At 32.5% G+C, this 17,875-nt stretch overlaps 1 protein-coding gene across 5 annotated transcripts in view; it reads left to right on the plus strand.

Annotated features, from left to right (window-relative positions):
• The first annotated feature begins 4,030 nt into the window (after window positions 1-4,030).
• The window catches only part of LOC148625137 (uncharacterized), a 31,045-nt gene continuing 17,200 nt past the window's right edge, over window positions 4,031-17,875 (plus strand). For 2 of the 5 annotated variants that reach the window (XM_088568446.1, XM_088568451.1), the window contains exon 1: window positions 4,031-4,218. The gene's annotated coding sequence lies outside the window, so the exon portion shown is untranslated. Of the gene's footprint in view, window positions 4,219-9,880; window positions 9,974-13,760; window positions 13,836-17,875 lie in introns of all 5 variants that reach the window. The other 3 variants (XM_088568447.1, XM_088568450.1, XM_088568449.1) reach the window with 3 other exon arrangements.

Below are 17,875 nucleotides of genomic sequence, written 5' to 3' on the forward strand. Positions count from 1 at the left end.
TACGTGGAATAGGGGCTTAGCTTAAAGTAGAAAGACTTTAAACGCTTGAAAATTTGAATTAAAAAATTATGAAGTAAAGAGGTGGGATCATGAAAATTGTCATTAATTTTTAGGTTATGCTTGAAAAAGTAGCCTGGATTGTTTTACCAAAATGCATTGCACATCCGTGGACAGTAAAAATGAAACTACGATATGACTCATTGGCGACAGTAGGCACTGACTATTGATAGGCTATTTGTTTTTAAGTAGGAACGAATTCAAGTATTTACAAACATTTTACATTTACACTTTAGATCAGTGCTAAAGTGTTAATGTGAAAATTTGGTCTTAAACCCCTAGCACATAGCCGTAGGCTTTTTGCTTAGAAGTTCCTCTATAATATGCTACAAAATTAGCAATCAATTCAAATTCAAATTCCTTTAACATTTCCTCAAATTCTAGAGACCGTAGCTTTCTTATTTATGGCCATCTTTTTGTCAAAACTTGCGTTAATGTAGGATCTAAGGATATACTTAATTTGAGATTTTTATGAAACAGAGCCCTAAGTTCATGTTGGTGAAAACAATATCAGTTGAATGCAATTCGTTCCAGCTGAACTTCAAGTTTAGAGTTTCTACGCATCACAGTGGATGGTGTGTTGCGAATGACACAAAAACACTAACAGGAAGTAGAATCTATAACCGCTTGCTGATTAACTACGTATCACCCTGCTAGCTCAAAGACGGCGTAAAAGCTTTAGAGAAGCAGAAAACCTCTGTACCGGGCAATTGAAAACAACTGCAAGCTACATGTAGGTATGTATAAATTTTCATGGACTACATTGTATATATACGAATGGAAACACGTGGCTTGTCGATCTATTGTCTTTGGAAATAAAGAATTACAACCATTGGCTTTACATGTGTCAATATAAATCCTAAATACTACAATCTTTTCACTTTCAAGGATGTTTGATATATATGCAAGTTTTTTAAGTTCAAAATGTGGTTGAAGATCTATCACAATTTTGAAAAAAGAGGATATTTGTGTACTGATAACAGATATTTGAATATTGTCTCCTTTTGTCAGTCTAATTGTTGAAATATCCAATCCGATTTTGATTTGATTTGGTGAGCTTGAGTTCTGTGTTTCGTATTTCAATAAATTATTTTAACCGATTCAACGAGTAAACTATTTACAATTGTTCAATATATGAAAGTGATTGAGGATATAACGGACACAAATGCTCTAATTGAGTTTTGAATTTTTGAAAAGTTTCCATTACTTTTGTTCAGTGAAATGAGAGAGTGTCACGTGATATCAAACGTACGGAATACCGACTGCGACATGTCAATATAATAGCATATGCATTCTTTTCAGTGAGACTTAAACCATGCTTCCTTGTGTATGTAGATAGAACAGCAAAAACAACACTCCATATTGCATTAACCTCTATCTCACACTAATTTTGTCTCGTTGATATGAAAATTATGATTGAAAACCGCTTAAAACATAGCATTTGCATTAACCGAAGTTTAACATGTCATGACCTGACATAATTTAAGTAACCAATTTATATGTACAAAAACAAATACAAATTAAGATTTTGTTTTTGAAGCAAGTGAATAATTTTATAGTCTACAGACCGAGTTAACTACTATAATGATTTCTGACTGATCAGACTATCACGAGTTCTTCAGTTCTGTGATCATGAAAGTCAGAACTCTAACCTAATCATTGAAAGTCTCATCAGACATTTTATCTTGGATTACATGATTTTTATAATTACTAAACGCATAAATTCTCATCTCACTCTTGTCTACACACATTTCTACAATAAATTATGTGTTCAAGTTTCAAATGACAGATTTCTACATTGAAATCGCACCTTTAGTCCGAGCGCACAAGAAGATTCAAAACGTTACCAACGACTTCCACGCTACTAGGAAAACATACTCTTCTTCCTACTTAGGTAGTACAATTCAGTTAGGTCATTTCTGAAAATTTGGTCTCATTTTGTTGAAATAAAGCTGTTATGAGGCAGTCCACACAAAAATTTCTAGTGTTTTGTCATTAAAAAGTGCATATTTTTTTAAATCCTTGGTGTGTGGAGGTTCAAGTCATTTATAAGTAATTTAATGATTATTCTTATAAAATCCAGTAGCCATGGTAACATACTGAAAAAAATATTACTGAGTTTTAGTACAAATCAGGGGTGCCTTTCCAAAACTAACAGCCAAATACTATGTTTTATAAAATACCAGGCACTTAGACACTACCACAGGATGAAAGCATGCATGGAGTAGGTGGACAAAGGTAAAAATAATAAGACCATTTTCGATTCATTCTCTCACAATTTTAGTCCCAAAAGTTCGTGCGAAATAAGGTATTTTGAAAATCAGCATTTTGATGCTGAGGAGAGAACCGAATACGGCAGGGGACTGAAACGTTTCGGATACCATTTTTCATTTAAATTACACCTGTTTACCATAACACATATTACATCTGTCTGTGTATAAATGCTTATCTACATTTAAAAAATATATCCACCAAAATTCAACTTTTAATTTTAAGTTTTACAAAATTTGACCGGGGTAACTTGATGTGCGAAACAGTGCGCCTTAATGTAACTGTATAGTGTACTCTTAACTGTTTTCAAGAAGCAGTCGGTATTGAGGTCGCTTTGACACCACGTGACACCCTTGATTCTTAATCATGGTAACGTAGTGTGTGTCTTGCTTGTACGATAACGGAAAGTTTAAATGAAAATGATCGGTTAGTTTTGAACATTATCCAGTTTCCGATTCAACCACTAGGGCTCGTTACAAGACTATATATATGTCATATACATTAGCACGCCTCGATATGTATTCATCGCCAGTTGCTTAAACTGATTTCTAAACTGATTCCCTAGTCAATATCATAAGCAACCCAAAGATCGCTACATCGTACCTCTTTCAAAAACATATCATGCACATGTCTATGCGTGCTTTTTTGGTCTTTTATTAGAACGGTAAGTTTACATCAAAAGATAAAATGATCGTTTAGAACTGAATTTACGTAATATTATCCAGTTTCCGATTCAAACACAGGCGTTCGTTACAATTGACTATATATAAGTCATATATATTATCAGGACCCGATATCTATATAGCCAGTTGCTTAATCTAATTCCGGATGATTGAAAACATTCGGGTCATGACGGTTACAAAAGAGTACGCAGTTATATCAAAGAAACCAAGATTTTAGTGGAAGTCACCCGATTTTAGAGCATATCGCATTCGTACCACTTCGGATGTTGAAAGTAGGCCAAAATCAGAGACAATGAATATTTGACGATTAGCGACTTTGAAGACTTTGATTTAAAGATAGTACTTGATAATAATTCAGTTTAGCCTATCTGAAAAAAGACATCTCCTTTAAGAAAAACTTCGAAATATATTGAGTTGAATCTCAGTGTATATCGACATGTCTTTGATCTCTCTAGATTTATAAGAAACGACGTAACCAATTTTCACAACTCGTATATTATGCTATAAAACAACTTTTTCTTGCCATCTATACAGTTTGTTGTTAGGTACGTGCATCAAAACCTTAATAAAAGGTCTTTTTCTCAATTGGAGCTCGCGTCACAGTGTTTTCCACAACGAATCACGCCTTTCCTATTATACGTATGAGAACTTATGAAAGGGTAAAAACGGACAGCAATTTTTTTTCTCTTTCCCTTTTTTATTTTTACTTCAAATTTGTGGGAATAATAACATGTATGCTGTTTCTGTTTTTTTTTATGGACAGGATAGGCTTTACTTGTGATAAATAGTATGTCGTACATCAAAGATGACGGCGACAACTTCCATATTAATTCTTCGGATGAATATCATTTAATTAACTTCTCTTATTTTCAATGCATTACTGAATACAAGTCTACCAGCTCGGGATCAATAAGAAATCTCCAATTTATGGTTTCAATAAAAGAGTGCACTTATTCCGTATAGACTATTATTTATATATCAATCAATACCATTAAAAGCTGAAATTTGATTGGCTGCTTTTGAAATCGATCGTCTGCGATGGTTTGCAGGAAAATGGAATCTTAGATTGGTGTTGGAATGATCTTTGATTTGTGTTCTCAGTAGAGACGGACGTGTCACAGCTTCTGTACTTTCTGTCTCCTGGAGGGCAGATAGACAGAATTATCAGACTATTGTTTAAATCAAATTCTGGATATATGCTGTAGAGGTAGGCCATTGTTTCATTGTTAATACTATTTTTTATGCCGTCACTGAGTTTATGTCACATTGGTATTTTAGTCGTTGACAATGGCGGTGACGATTCGCAAAGACACAAAACAGATATTTCGCTGATTATGGTCAATTAATTGTTTTCGGTACCAAAACCTGTATAGAATTAAACGATTTATGGTCTAACCTGTTTATTACATTTCTCTATATTAGGTCTCCTTCCAATAAAGACAAACAGTCCATGGTCTCGCTACAATAACGTTGTAAATTGTCTATACATATGTGTATAGCGATACGTTTAGCAGCGTTACCTAAAGATTTGTTATAAACAAATATAAGTCTATACGTATTCGAGCTTGTAAGTTTTCACACAAGTATGGCACGTTTGTAAAAAAAATTGATATATTGAAAAGTATATGGTGAATCTTCCTTTTGTTGCGGATTTTTTTTCGTCATATCTTCTGAATTATTAGATATGCCTATGTTCTTTTCTTCTGAAAACAAAATTAAAAATAAATAATGATTTGTAGCTTTCCTGTCCTCTACAATTTTACTGAATACCCAAAGTAAACAGAAATAAATTTTAATATGTCTAACCAGAGATGTTCTGTTATTTAAATCAAAGATTAAAAAAAAAGTAATTATAAAACACTAGAGCACGTATCCTCAATTATATGTTCGATTTATTTTCTCGATATAATGGAGGAAAAAAGTATGTTCACCACCTATTCTAGGTTTTAAGAGCCATTAATATGAGTTGTAAATCCATACCAAAAATCGATACTACCAAAAACAAGACACTCAAGCTTGGATTATGAAATATCTATATTACATTTTATTGACAAATCTAACCAAATAATATGGCTTGCAAAGACACTCTAACGTTACTTATTTATAACGTTTCACAGAAAATGAAGATAGGATGTCAATTCAACAAACAACTCGATAACACTGAAGAGCTTTTATTCACTTTAGACCAATTAAGAGAATTCGAGATCTTTTCGTAATTTTCTATTGGAAAACGATGCATTTCATTCAATAAGGTATATTTTACATGCAAAACATGAAGTCGGAACGACATGAAACCGCCATTAGAAGGTGAGAATCCAACAAAGCCTAATTCAATATCATTATCGACCTGTTCTTTTGTTAGGTTTATCTCTGTTAGATCAACATGAACGTTTACCGGTGTCCCTGCATGTAGTTCCGCAGAACGTGGTTCTGTGTTGGAAGTCAATAATCTTTCACTTTTATTTGCAAACGTTCATCATGTAACAGTACATGTCTTAACTTGTTTGTGAATCAATTAAAAATTTATAAAGATTCTGTTTGTAATCCCTTATATTTTTTTTATTTATGCTTTGTGAGCCGAATCGTCACTTAATAAAATAGGAAATGTCATTATCAATTAATAGAACAAAAAGTATTCTAATATAGGGACGGAGCGGCCTTCAGTTAACCTTTTCATCACGGTGGGGTTGTTGTCTCTGACATATTCAGCATATTTACTCTTGTTATAATATAAAAGTATATATACATGCCCTGAGAAATGAATGGCCAAAATTGATCTTTCGGAAGTGACGTATTTTGTAATGACGTATGCAGTTCGGAAGTGATTGTTTGAACTTTTAAGGCAGACGGACGGCGTGTTTTATAGGAAGTCTCGTAAAAACAGCAAAGCGGTGCAGTTTCAACAAAGTAAAATGTTATATTTGAGAACAAATAGCTCCGTTCCTCATAGACAAAGCCTGAAATTATATTACTACATAGAAACTTCACACAAACGCAGGAAGAATTATATATATTCCGTGCGTTGAAAGAAAAAAAAATGGTCGTAATGATTTTCATGTATGTTTTGTTCATCATATAGATAATGGGATTCATATTTATGTTAAGTTCACAATTTATTTTACATTTGTGTCTTAAACACTTGTTTTGAAACCATAACATAAGACGTTTTGTATCGCGCTAGACTTATAACAAGTAGGCTTCTGGAACAGGTTTATGTTGCTACATGAAATCATCACTACAGAAGTTTTATGGTCGTCATCATGAACTCGTGAATCGTTACGGTGTATCCATCTGCGCCATGAAATCTGATTTGTTCAATTTGTCATAGTTTTCCTTTCCTCTTTCGACTATCTCGGACTTGACTTTTTATTAGCAACTCGGCGGGTGTTTCTAGAACAGCAGAGGACGCTTACCCTACCGTTGCACTTGGTCCATGCTCCCATTTTTTAGTAGAGTCCGAGTTGCTCATTTGCTTTTGTTACTTTGTATGTATTATTTTAGTTACTTTATGTTCTTTGTTATGTATGTCTGTTTTCCATGTCTGGTCTTTGTCCCTGGATTACATTCATTTGATTACCGCTAGAACCTTTGTTCCCTTGATCATTCTCTTAGAATATCGTAAACAGAAGAAGAATATACCTTCCAAGGAGTTTACGTCTGTTATAATTTATCATCAATATTTGTCGGAGCAATTTTATTGCGTTTTTCCTGTTGCTTTTACTCTAAAGATAAATAATCCATGAAGACTATATATGTAAAACATGAATATTTAATATGAAGTTTATCTGTATATGCTTGTCAAAAGCTATGAGAGAATTTTCTTGAATCTGACGTCAATTCTTTCTCAATTATCATTCCTGTTGTATTAGCTTCTCTTCAACAATAATACACTGTTTGAAATCGTCAACGAGAGACCTTCTGATGTTCGAATAATTTGAATAAAACTAGATCAAATTACAAATTCATATTCTAAGTTTTTTTTTCGTTTAAGAAATAAATCACGGAAACCTCATTTTATTATTGTTTTGCCACGGCTTGACTATTTATGTCGCATTGATTTACCCCGAGCGACATAAATGGCCAGCCCATGGTAAAACAATGATAAAATGGAGTTCCCGTGATTTATTTCGATTCTGATGGGACTAGTTCTTCATACTTTTAACAGATCCAGTCTATGATGTTGGTCATATGTTTATCACTTGTTTACCACAGCGGTGGTCTAAAGAGCTTTGAAGCATGTCATATTAGAATACACGGATTTATTTTCCGACTGCATAGTTAAGTATATATGGAAAAGGGGAGGCCCCCTTCAAACATCTCCATCTTAATTCATTATTATTTTCAAAATAATCACGAGTAGGTATACACAATTCTTACAGTCTTCGGTGAAATACTTCGAATATATAATTTTCAATTAATTACACCAGTTAAGCTGTTCTCAGGCAAAAATTACTGGTGAAGTCTATCACGTCATTTATATCTGTACAATTTATAACTATCCACTAACTGATATTTTCTGTATATTTCAGAAATTAAACTAATCAACTTTTATGTAATTTGTATTAACAATTTTAGGATGGTTGTTTCATTTTTCATATAATATAGCCAATTTATGACAGAATGGCGGGTGCCGTGGTTGGCTGCTGAAATGAGTGTTCCTGTACATAATGTCGCGAGTCGTTGTTGGTTGTTAATATGAGGGTTACTGCTTGGAATGGCGCGAGTCGTCGTTGGTTGCTAATATGAGGGTTACTGTACAGAATGTCACGTGTCGTTGTTGGTTGCTAATATGAGGGTTACTGTACAGAATGTCACGTGTCGTTGTTGGTTGCTAATATGAGGATTACTGTACAGAATTTCGCGAGTCGTGGTAGGTTGCTAATATGAGGGTTACTGTACAGAATGTCGCGGACCATTGTTGAGGGTTACTGTACAGAATAGAACGAGTCGTGGTTGTTTGCTAATATGAGGGTTACTGTGCATAATGGTACGTGTCGTGGTTGGTTGCTAATATGAGGGTTACTGCTTGGAATGGCGCGAGTCGTGGTTTGTTGCTAATATGAGGGTTACTGTACAGAATGTTACGTGCCGTTGTTGGTTGCTAACATGAGGGTTACTGTACAGAATATTAAGTCACGTTGTTGGTTGCTAACATGAGGGTTACTGTACAAAATGTCGCGAGTCGTGGTAGTTTGCTAATATGAGGTTATTGTACAGAATGTCGCGTGTCGTGGTTGGTTGTTAATATGAGGGTTATTGTACATATTATTGCGTGTCAATCACGGTTGGTTGCTAATATGAGGGTTACTGTATAGAATGGAGCGTAGTAGTATTTGGTAACAACTCCTGTCCATTTTCGCTCATGAAAGAATTAAATATAATGCTTTAGATTTTTGTTTTTATTTTATCTGTTTTTACAAAAATATATATATATATATATATATATATATATATATATATATATATATATATATATATATATATATATATATATATATATATATATATATAAAGTATCAATCACACACTCTAAAGTTAATAAAGTTCCATACAGCGTTTATCGAAAGCCCAAGAATGATGTGGACAGATTGTAGTCGGTTTCTTTCCGCTTTATTAAGTAGCAAACATGTTATCTACAATTGACAATGTACCAGATGTTCCGTTCTCAGTCTCATTAGACAGAGAGGTTCTACCAATGGCACGGCTACAACCAAAATTTAATAAGATAAATTACAACAGTATTATATAATCCGTGGCGACCGACTTCCTACTGGAAAATCGCTTAAAGTACGGACAAATGACTTCCACTTATAATAAAACTTGTACCTTGTCCTGCTAACGTTGCCTCATTAAGATGCTATTATGGCTGTAATTAATATTAATGATACCACACTCCGTCAATGATAAGCACACCCAACATTTAAATAAGACTAAATTTGTAAGGTATTTGCATAATATTGAAGAAAAGTAATTTTTGAAATGTTTAATATTTTGCTTGAGTTATTTGCTACACTGTATCGTAATTATTGTAAAGTTAAAGTTTATGGTCTCATATAAAGATGGAATAATCCTACTTAGAATATAATCAACCATCCCATTGACTAGTTGTAACAAAGCTATAATCCCTTGAATCGAACTTCAAAACAATTAGAAAACAGTCCAAAAATGGCGGTATATTTTTTCTAGCATTCTACTGGATAATGTTTTTTTTCTAAAAAAAGGCAGGTTTCATGATGGTTGTTTTCTGTGCGAGTTATCTCCTTTGAATTCTCTATTTTGTCTGTACTATTTTCCTAGTTGTGCTTTGTTTACAGATTTCCACTTGGTTACCAGCCATAGTACGTCGACTTGTAGACATTTCCATTTGTCTACATGGGGCCTATACAAATATACATGTAGCAAGTTGTTGTCGATACGACCCGTCAGGTTCAATCATCCTCCTGGGTCAGGGTTTTGAATTTAAGAGAGCAAAGATTGACTCTTAACCCAGACTTTGGAGGTTCAATCAATCTTTTATTTTGTTTTCCAAGTCTGCTTTCAGTTTACATAGATCAAAAATGATATTTTTTTACCTTTTCGTCATATTTTCTCTGAATTACAATTTCAATTGATAAGGTTGGAATCATATCAGTCGACCTTCTATCCTGTGTTTCAAGTGTTGGTCATTAAACAGTGGAGTGCTTTAAGAAACTTTAACTTTCTAACAAGGCAGAAATTGTCAAATATATGTTCCGGTCTTTAAGTAACACTATTTAACTACATGGTGTAGATGTGTTTAATTAAATTTTGTAACCTTATGAACTATTAGAATACTGGTATATTTTCTATCCAACGAAGATTATTGTCTTATATATGCATATTTTCTTCAGGTAACAACATGATCATACCTGGGTACGTTTTGGAAATACAAGCCCAAGCGTGATTTCTGGAAGATATTCGCATGCTGTCTCAATTCATGTGAAGTATAAGACTTGTCATAATTCATGACCTTTTTTCTTAGACAATCTGTTCCGTTATCGCTGATTCCATGAAATGAAGAATCACTTTTGTCCCATTGTAATTGGGTTTGAACGTTATACATTTTAGACGTCTTTTGTGAAGGCGTCTCTAATTGAAAACGACCACCTTTGAGATGTACTGTCTGTTATTTGGTATTTGACATATACACGTGATAAGCAGTTGAGAGAAAGGCCATGTATTAACCCGAATACTAGAATATAAAGTAACATGTAACCACATACGCTTCGGGAACTGATTTTCTCCAACTGATATCACGTAATTTGGTTAAGATAAGACCTGCTGATGAAGCATTTTCAAAGGTCATCCTCAATCACTTCGTAATATTCATGCAGGGCAAGATTGAAAAAAATCATAAAATAAGCATTGCATGCTAAGTGTTGACGGGTTGAAAAGCTTAATAATTAAGTACCAGTCTTTATAAAAAATCAGACAGGACATACTTCATGCATGTAAAACACTTTAATCAGAAAGAGTTACAGACCACATAGTTGCCAAATGTTAGTTTTTGAATCGATTGTTGTAATTATGAGATTAAAATCTTATAGATTGTTTATGAAATTGACACTTTGCAAGAGTTATCGTTCTTTAATCGGAAGGTCTGTATAGAAAAAGATCCTAGTCAGAGTTACGTAAAAATATGTAGATCTAAAATGTATCGCATGTTCATTGGGTTATTTTGCACCAGTAATCAGCAGTGTCTTAAATCTATATGTAATTGTACCAATTGGAAGGTGTCATCCCACTTTAAATAATTGTTTTACTTAAATCTTCCTATATATTTGATTATAATGCTGGTGATGAGAGAATACTCCTTGAATCACGTGTACAGTATATCGAAATCTGTTACAACAGTTATATGATAAATATTTTTTTATATTTTAAAATACAAGACCATATGTTGTTGTAAATAACTAAGTTATTAATGTATTTATCTGATTCTATCGACAGAATCCAAAAATCATAACGTTTACACGTATGATTTATTTTTACATATATTTACTATGAACCTTAAAAAAGAGCAAAACTGAACGCAATATCCCCACATGGTTGTGTTTACTTGAATAAAGCCTTTAATGTTTTTATTGGTGTTAGTCATACTAATTCATTCTATAAAATAACATTGTTTTGCGTAGCCCTTCCTTAATTCAGGATCGGCAAAACATGTTTATTTATTTATTGAAGAGCTTGAAATAATGAAGCTAGGGAGTGTGAAAGTTATAGTGGAATAAGTGCTCTAAACCAACATTCGCGTGCATGCATCACCAGGTCATTATTCTTATTTTTTATTATACATCACTGAATCTAGGAATTACGTCAATGTATTGGTTAACTATTAATTAACACCCTACATCAAGCTTTAAATATAATCAATCCGATCGCACCATGTTATTTTGGACTTACTGATAAATTCACTTGTTGAAAATTCACTTTTATCATTAATGAGTAATTGTTACCCTAATGATGATTTGACAGTTCTGAAAATAAAGCAATACATGATACATTATTTTCAGATTACAATATAGTTGATAACTTTGCATCAGAAGCAAGCATAGTCCCTTAAACTAATACGAAGAAAATTGTTAGTCCACAATTATTTTGTGTTCAATTGATCATGCGTTATACAATTTATTCATGGAGTATATACACAATTGCCGGATACTCGGGGGAAACGCAGAATATTCCCCATCAGAATTTGTAGGGACTGCTTGAAGTAAAACGTAATAATGATTTATTTCACCTTTCAATCGGAGGGAGCAATCAAAAAATTATAATAGAAGTATCAGAAGTACACATTAAGTTCCCAATCGGATAAAAAAACATTGAGTACGAAATCCAGAGTATATAAACCAGCCATTGTATTCGTTTTTCAAAAGGATTCATTAACAAAAAGCCCTTATGTTCTCGACAATTTCAGTTAACCATTTATTGGTATTTTGTCCATTGAGTCGCCTCGTTTGTTTCTTCGGTAGTTCTATTTCTTCTCAAAAATAGTCCTATTTAACCCAGAAAACTGATGACTACAACTTGTTTTGTATATTTTCAAAAAAAAAAACAACCAATCATCAATCAGTTTAATCTCGCATATCTATTTTGCTTGTCCAAAGCCAGAAACCCTTAGTTGTTGTCGATCTTATGTAGTTTTTATTTATCTGATATTTTAAAAAAGATGTTTTTGGGTCTAGTGTAATGTGCCAATTTCGTCGAACAGATATAATTGTCTCAGAGGCCAGTCGAAGGCAGACACTGGGTGCAGGGAGTTGAATATCGTAAAATAAAGGTCCATAGACAACAGTTTGTCGTTTTTTTTGTCAAAGTATGGTGATATTGCTGTTGCTTTCAGTTCGTTTAGATCGAAATTTAGCTTTGGAGTTTTTTATTAAACAGTATTCAGAAAAAAAAATGTTCTTTCAATAATTCCTTTGGTGTTAGAGAGTAATCAAGGGAACCAAGATTGTAGCGTAAATCAAAAGAATGTAATCCAGGTACAAAGACCAGATATGGAAAACAGACACAAACAACAAAGAATATAAAATCACCAAAATAGTACATACAAAGTAACAAAAGCAAATGAGCAACTCGGACTCCACTAAAAACTGGGAATATGGACCAGGTGCACCGGTAGGGTAAGCGTCCTCTGCCCTTCTAGGAACACCTACCTAGTTGCTCATAAAAAGTCATGTCCAGGGTAGACGAAAGAGGAAAGGAAAATTATGACAAATTGAACAAATAATGGCGTATAAAAACATACGTAAGCGTTTGAGGATAAGAGAATTTGCGGCTTGATGAAATTTAACACAATCGTCATTATTAACAACTTAAATGAATGAGTGTGCTGAGCTGCTGAAATACCGTTTTATTGAACATTTTACGATTAGACTTAGAGATATAAAATCAAAATGAATAAGAAGAGTTTAATAGGTGTGACTCCTACTAGTTTCCAAGTAAGATTAAGATACTTCAACACCCATTTGAGTGTTAAAAATAATATCGTTCAAAGGGTTAATATGAAAAACGTGTTAGACACTTATTCCGTTTATGTCTTCGTGAGCCAGGGCTTAAAAAAGCTTCAAGTTACTTTTACGTTTTCGTGTATTTTTATGTCAACAGTTGTTTTATATTTAGATAAAGTAAAGGTCGCAAGGTTCAGGTTAATTATAACAAAACAATAAACAACATACTATCTTTATAAAAAGAAAGCTTACGCAGTAAAATTTTGTTCTATTTAATTATTATTTTCTTTTTTTATAAATGGCACACAATTTCAATTTTCGATACAGTTTTTTCGAACGCCACTAAGTTTTCAATATTTGGACAATCGGGAAACAGAATTGTGATCAGGTGACTTGCGTTTCCATAGAAGAGAGTCTTGAAGGTCAAAGGGTAAAAAGCGAAACTATACCGACTGCGTCGTAAATAGGTAACTGAATATAAACTGAAAGTATATGATTAAATCCAGGACTACCCTAAGAGTATTGATTACATTTGTACATGAAAGGTAAACTCCCTCTGCTTTTCCAGAAACGACAGCCAAGTTGCTCATATAGTTATGCTTTTGAATGGTGCTTAAAATGTCGGATAACGGATATTTAGTAAAATATAATTATTATTTTCATGTCCAAAATCAAGTTATAATGGTTTGGTAATAATCCTTTTTCTTAATCGCGATATTTCGTATTTTAAAATTTTAAGCAAAGGAAGTAACTTTCTACATTTTTTATAATCCGACAGACTGGTTTACTGTCAAATTGGAGCAATGGACAGCAGTAGACTTCAAATTCAAATATTCAATTTATTAGAGCCGCGGTAAGTACTTGGATAAATTTAAATAACTTATTTCAAATCATTCAGGTACTTTTCGGAGTGAAAATTGTTAAAACTTTCCGAGAAAACTGTTTTCCCTTTCTCCAATGAGACCGCCAACCAGGTTGTCGTGTGTTGGTGGGTTATATCCTTTTAAGAAACATGCTGAAACGTCTTGCATTCCGTTAATATGAAAAAAGACTATTACAACTCAACGCAAAATGTTACCACGGTGCTGTTTTATTTAACTGAAGCAACTTGTCTAATATCAATCAATAATTGGAAAAAAATTCATTCTTAGTACATTTACAACCCCTAATTTAATGGACGTGTATTTTGACCTATGAAAGAATATTCGAACATCCATACTATTTGATGTAAGTATCATTCGCGTGTTTTTTCCCCTTTTTTTCGGGGGGCGGGGGGAGGGGTGTTATATTCTTTCGAATCCAAAAATGTGGAATATATATGACTGTATATTTCTCCAGTATGACCACAGAAAGCAAGTGAAAAAACAAACTATAGTTAGATTGGGGAAATAGGTTGTTTAACCCTTTAAACATTACAAAATTCGACTGCATAATTTTTTACTTCCTTCGGGTATATATCGGTTACAATGTCTTGTAAAAGCCACATAGAAAAAAAAATCAACTGTATAAAATCAAATGTATAACTAATTAGTTTTTTTCCCTGGAGAACATGATAAATAACACTTAATTAAGGAATTTGCCATGAACAAGAAGGAAATTCCTTTGTGTCAAATATGCGATTACTAGAAATAGCGATTTTACGATGGCGCTGTGAAGGAGATATTCACAATTTGTGCCTGGATCGACAAGTCTTTAATATCATTTTACATTATGTACGTGATGTATATATACAATACAGCTTCGAATTTCTTAAGATTTTACTTTATTTGGGTTAACTTTAATTGTTCGTTCTGTTTTTAGCATGTGTTAGTCAATTATTTCACACAAGATTAAGGAACTAAATAGTTCAAAACAAAAGATAATAAGCTTTTTTTAAAGCAGCTTAAAAAGAAGAAAATGATCATAAAAATGTTTGCCTATTCTTGTATAAAGATTCTCCTGTTAAAATATATTTATACTGTGCTTATTTCATACGTATAGTTTCAGGAACTGTCTTACTTGTAGAACAAATTGTTTGTTGTTGTGGTTGCTGCAAAACCAAACTAAGTTATGATGCAATAGTAGTACAGTCTGTATTTGAGTTCTTTCCAGTATCTATCCAGGCATAGTGCCGTTGTTTTGTGACACGGCCTCAGCCAACATAAACAGCAGTAGTCAATTTCACTTGTTGCTATTGATTTGGTGACATTAACAGAGTCATCTATTTGCTAATTTGCCTCTCTAAACGATAACAGATGAAATTGAGTAACTTCGTCACTATCATGTCAATAACAACTGTTTTTATTGGACATGAACTCACCACATTATGGGAAATCGATTTTACCCCCAATTTATACCACAGAAACCAAGGTCATTAGACATTTATGATTTTAGATTGAAGATAAGCCCTATACCCGTGTTTTCTAATTGAACTTTTCTGACAACAGATTTAGTATTACCGTCTTTGTGCAAAACTTGAGAAGATACGGAAACATCATCTAAGTTGAATCATGACTATAAAGCAGGAGTACGTTATAAAGTATATTGTTATGGAAATTAAAATTTATTTTCGTGTTAAGAATACATTATAAAATCATATATATTTTATATTTTAAGGATGTGTTTCTTCTTTCTTACAAAGAAATATAATATGCATCAATTATCTGCTTTGCTAATGCTTTATTTTTCTACCTAAAATACACAAAACTTAAATCCAATTTTAATATTTTAAACTTTCATTTACTTGAAAGGAAACAGGGAAGATTCCAGTTTAATTTAGATGTAAATGAAATGTTAGGGATGGGCATCGTTAATTGTTCAATGTAGATAATTAAAACCTGCATACACTTCAAACATCACGTTGACTGAAACTTTGATACTAGAAGACGAAAAATGCCCAAACTGTAATAAAAAAAAACTGCTTTGTGTTTGTTGTTGTCAAGTAGGCGTTTTCGAAAAATAAAAAAATAAAAATAAATAAATAAATAAATAAATAAATTGATTACAAAATCTTTTTGTTTGGCTTCGTATTGCAATATTTTCTATTTTAAGTACTTCTTGTATATACTTTATTAGACCTTGAACATTTTAGGAATTTGGTTCCAATGCTGTTGGTGAGACGATACTTCTTGAAACGTGTATAGAATACCAAGTTTTGCAATATTTATATCATAGTTAATTTTTGTTTATGTTCATTCGTAAATTTAACACGTATTTAAAACACCCTTTCGAAAATGGTCAAGATATTCGATATTTACTTTTAGATGATAAAAAATTCGGTTTCATTGAAACAATAACACTAATCAAACGTAGATTTATATTGATTTCTCAAGATGGATAAGGGTTGAGAAAAAAAAACATAAAAAAAAGACAATTCTAACTCATTCTAGAAGACAAATTAGCCTTTGATGCAATTATTGCCTTCCCGCAGACAGGAAATGAAATATGAAATCGGAAAACAATGCTCCGACAAGTAATACTTCATCAGAGCTGAAAGGCATGTTGTCAAATGGAGTATGTTCTAGTGGGTTGGTAGAAATGCTTGGTATGTTTCACTTGACATTACAACATCTTAAATTAGAGTTTCATTTGGAATTATTTTGAAAGTTCTATCCAAAGTACGTGTTATTTTTTCAAATATAATATAAGAAGTCATGTAGGTAAGAAATGAACATACATGTGCAAATACATGCCTAAAATGGATATATGATTACACAATAGTATAACTACATGAACGACAAGACTTGATTGTATTAAATATTTTTTTGTTATCGAAGTCAGTCAACACCATGCATACATTTTCAATTCTTTTCACTTTAAATTATAACAGGCTCGTACCGTTCCACTTTTACACTGTGTTTTAGTGCATACAAACCTGTTTTCATTGTGAAAAGAAGTAGGTGTCAATAACATGATTAAAGCATGAATTTGTTCTCTCAACGTGCAGTATGTATATAGATAGACATTGTCTGGCCTTTTAAGATCAATCCTTAACTTTTTTGGTGTTGATAAAACGTGTTTTTGCTCTTTGTCTTGAAGTTTTACGCCTCGTTATCTGTTTAACTCTCTGGAATGCATTAATAATGCATTTTGACATTCAGCACTACGCTAAATTGATTCCAATACCATGATGATATCAAAATCTAGTATGGTTTTCTTGTTCATTTGAAACGAACATAGATAATTCATTTGGTATGTTCTATGCTGTTTTGAAACAGTACCAAGAACTTGCTTGTTAGAAGAGCATTGCGTTTGTTGAATCCTTTGGGTATTACATTATTCTGTTGAAGAATATTAATCTTAACGAATAAAATTATAATTAAACCGAAAGGAACAATATAGTTTCCACAGAAACTGTAGAAAGTAATGATGTGTAAATAAAACTGAACGGAAAGGTATAAAATAGTTCCTAACGGACTAATCCCTTAAATCAATACGATAATTTTACTCTAAACATTCCAGTTTTAGTAATTTTTAGAATACATATGTATACATTTTGATACTACAAACAATAAACGATTAGAGTAATATAAAATTCAAAGTAGTTTATTAATTGAAAGTTCAATTCTGAACATTATATAAAAGAAAAAGCATAAAATATGACTAGAAAGAAAATATCGATACAACAATATAACAATATAACAAGTTGTAACATAATCACTCATGTGTAATGTATAGAAACAATATAAAGCATATCCAAAACAGAAGAAGACAAACATTCCCTTTAACAACAGTCTGTTGTCAAAAGTCTGACATTATGAAGCAGACATTATCGACATAACCACTATCTTTTCGCCATCAACCCTACAATGTGAAAAGAGAATTACATGGAACTTTAACTTTTATAAAACTAGCATCGATGTATGCTTACATTTTTTTCCCGGAAAACTTTTGCTAAGAATCAAGCTATTCAAA

Source organism: Perna viridis, chromosome 2 (genome assembly GCF_037379345.1).
Source record: "Perna viridis isolate PV_CMFRI_1.1 ecotype Kerala chromosome 2, ASM3737934v1, whole genome shotgun sequence".
Lineage (NCBI taxonomy): Eukaryota > Metazoa > Mollusca > Bivalvia > Mytilida > Mytilidae > Perna > Perna viridis.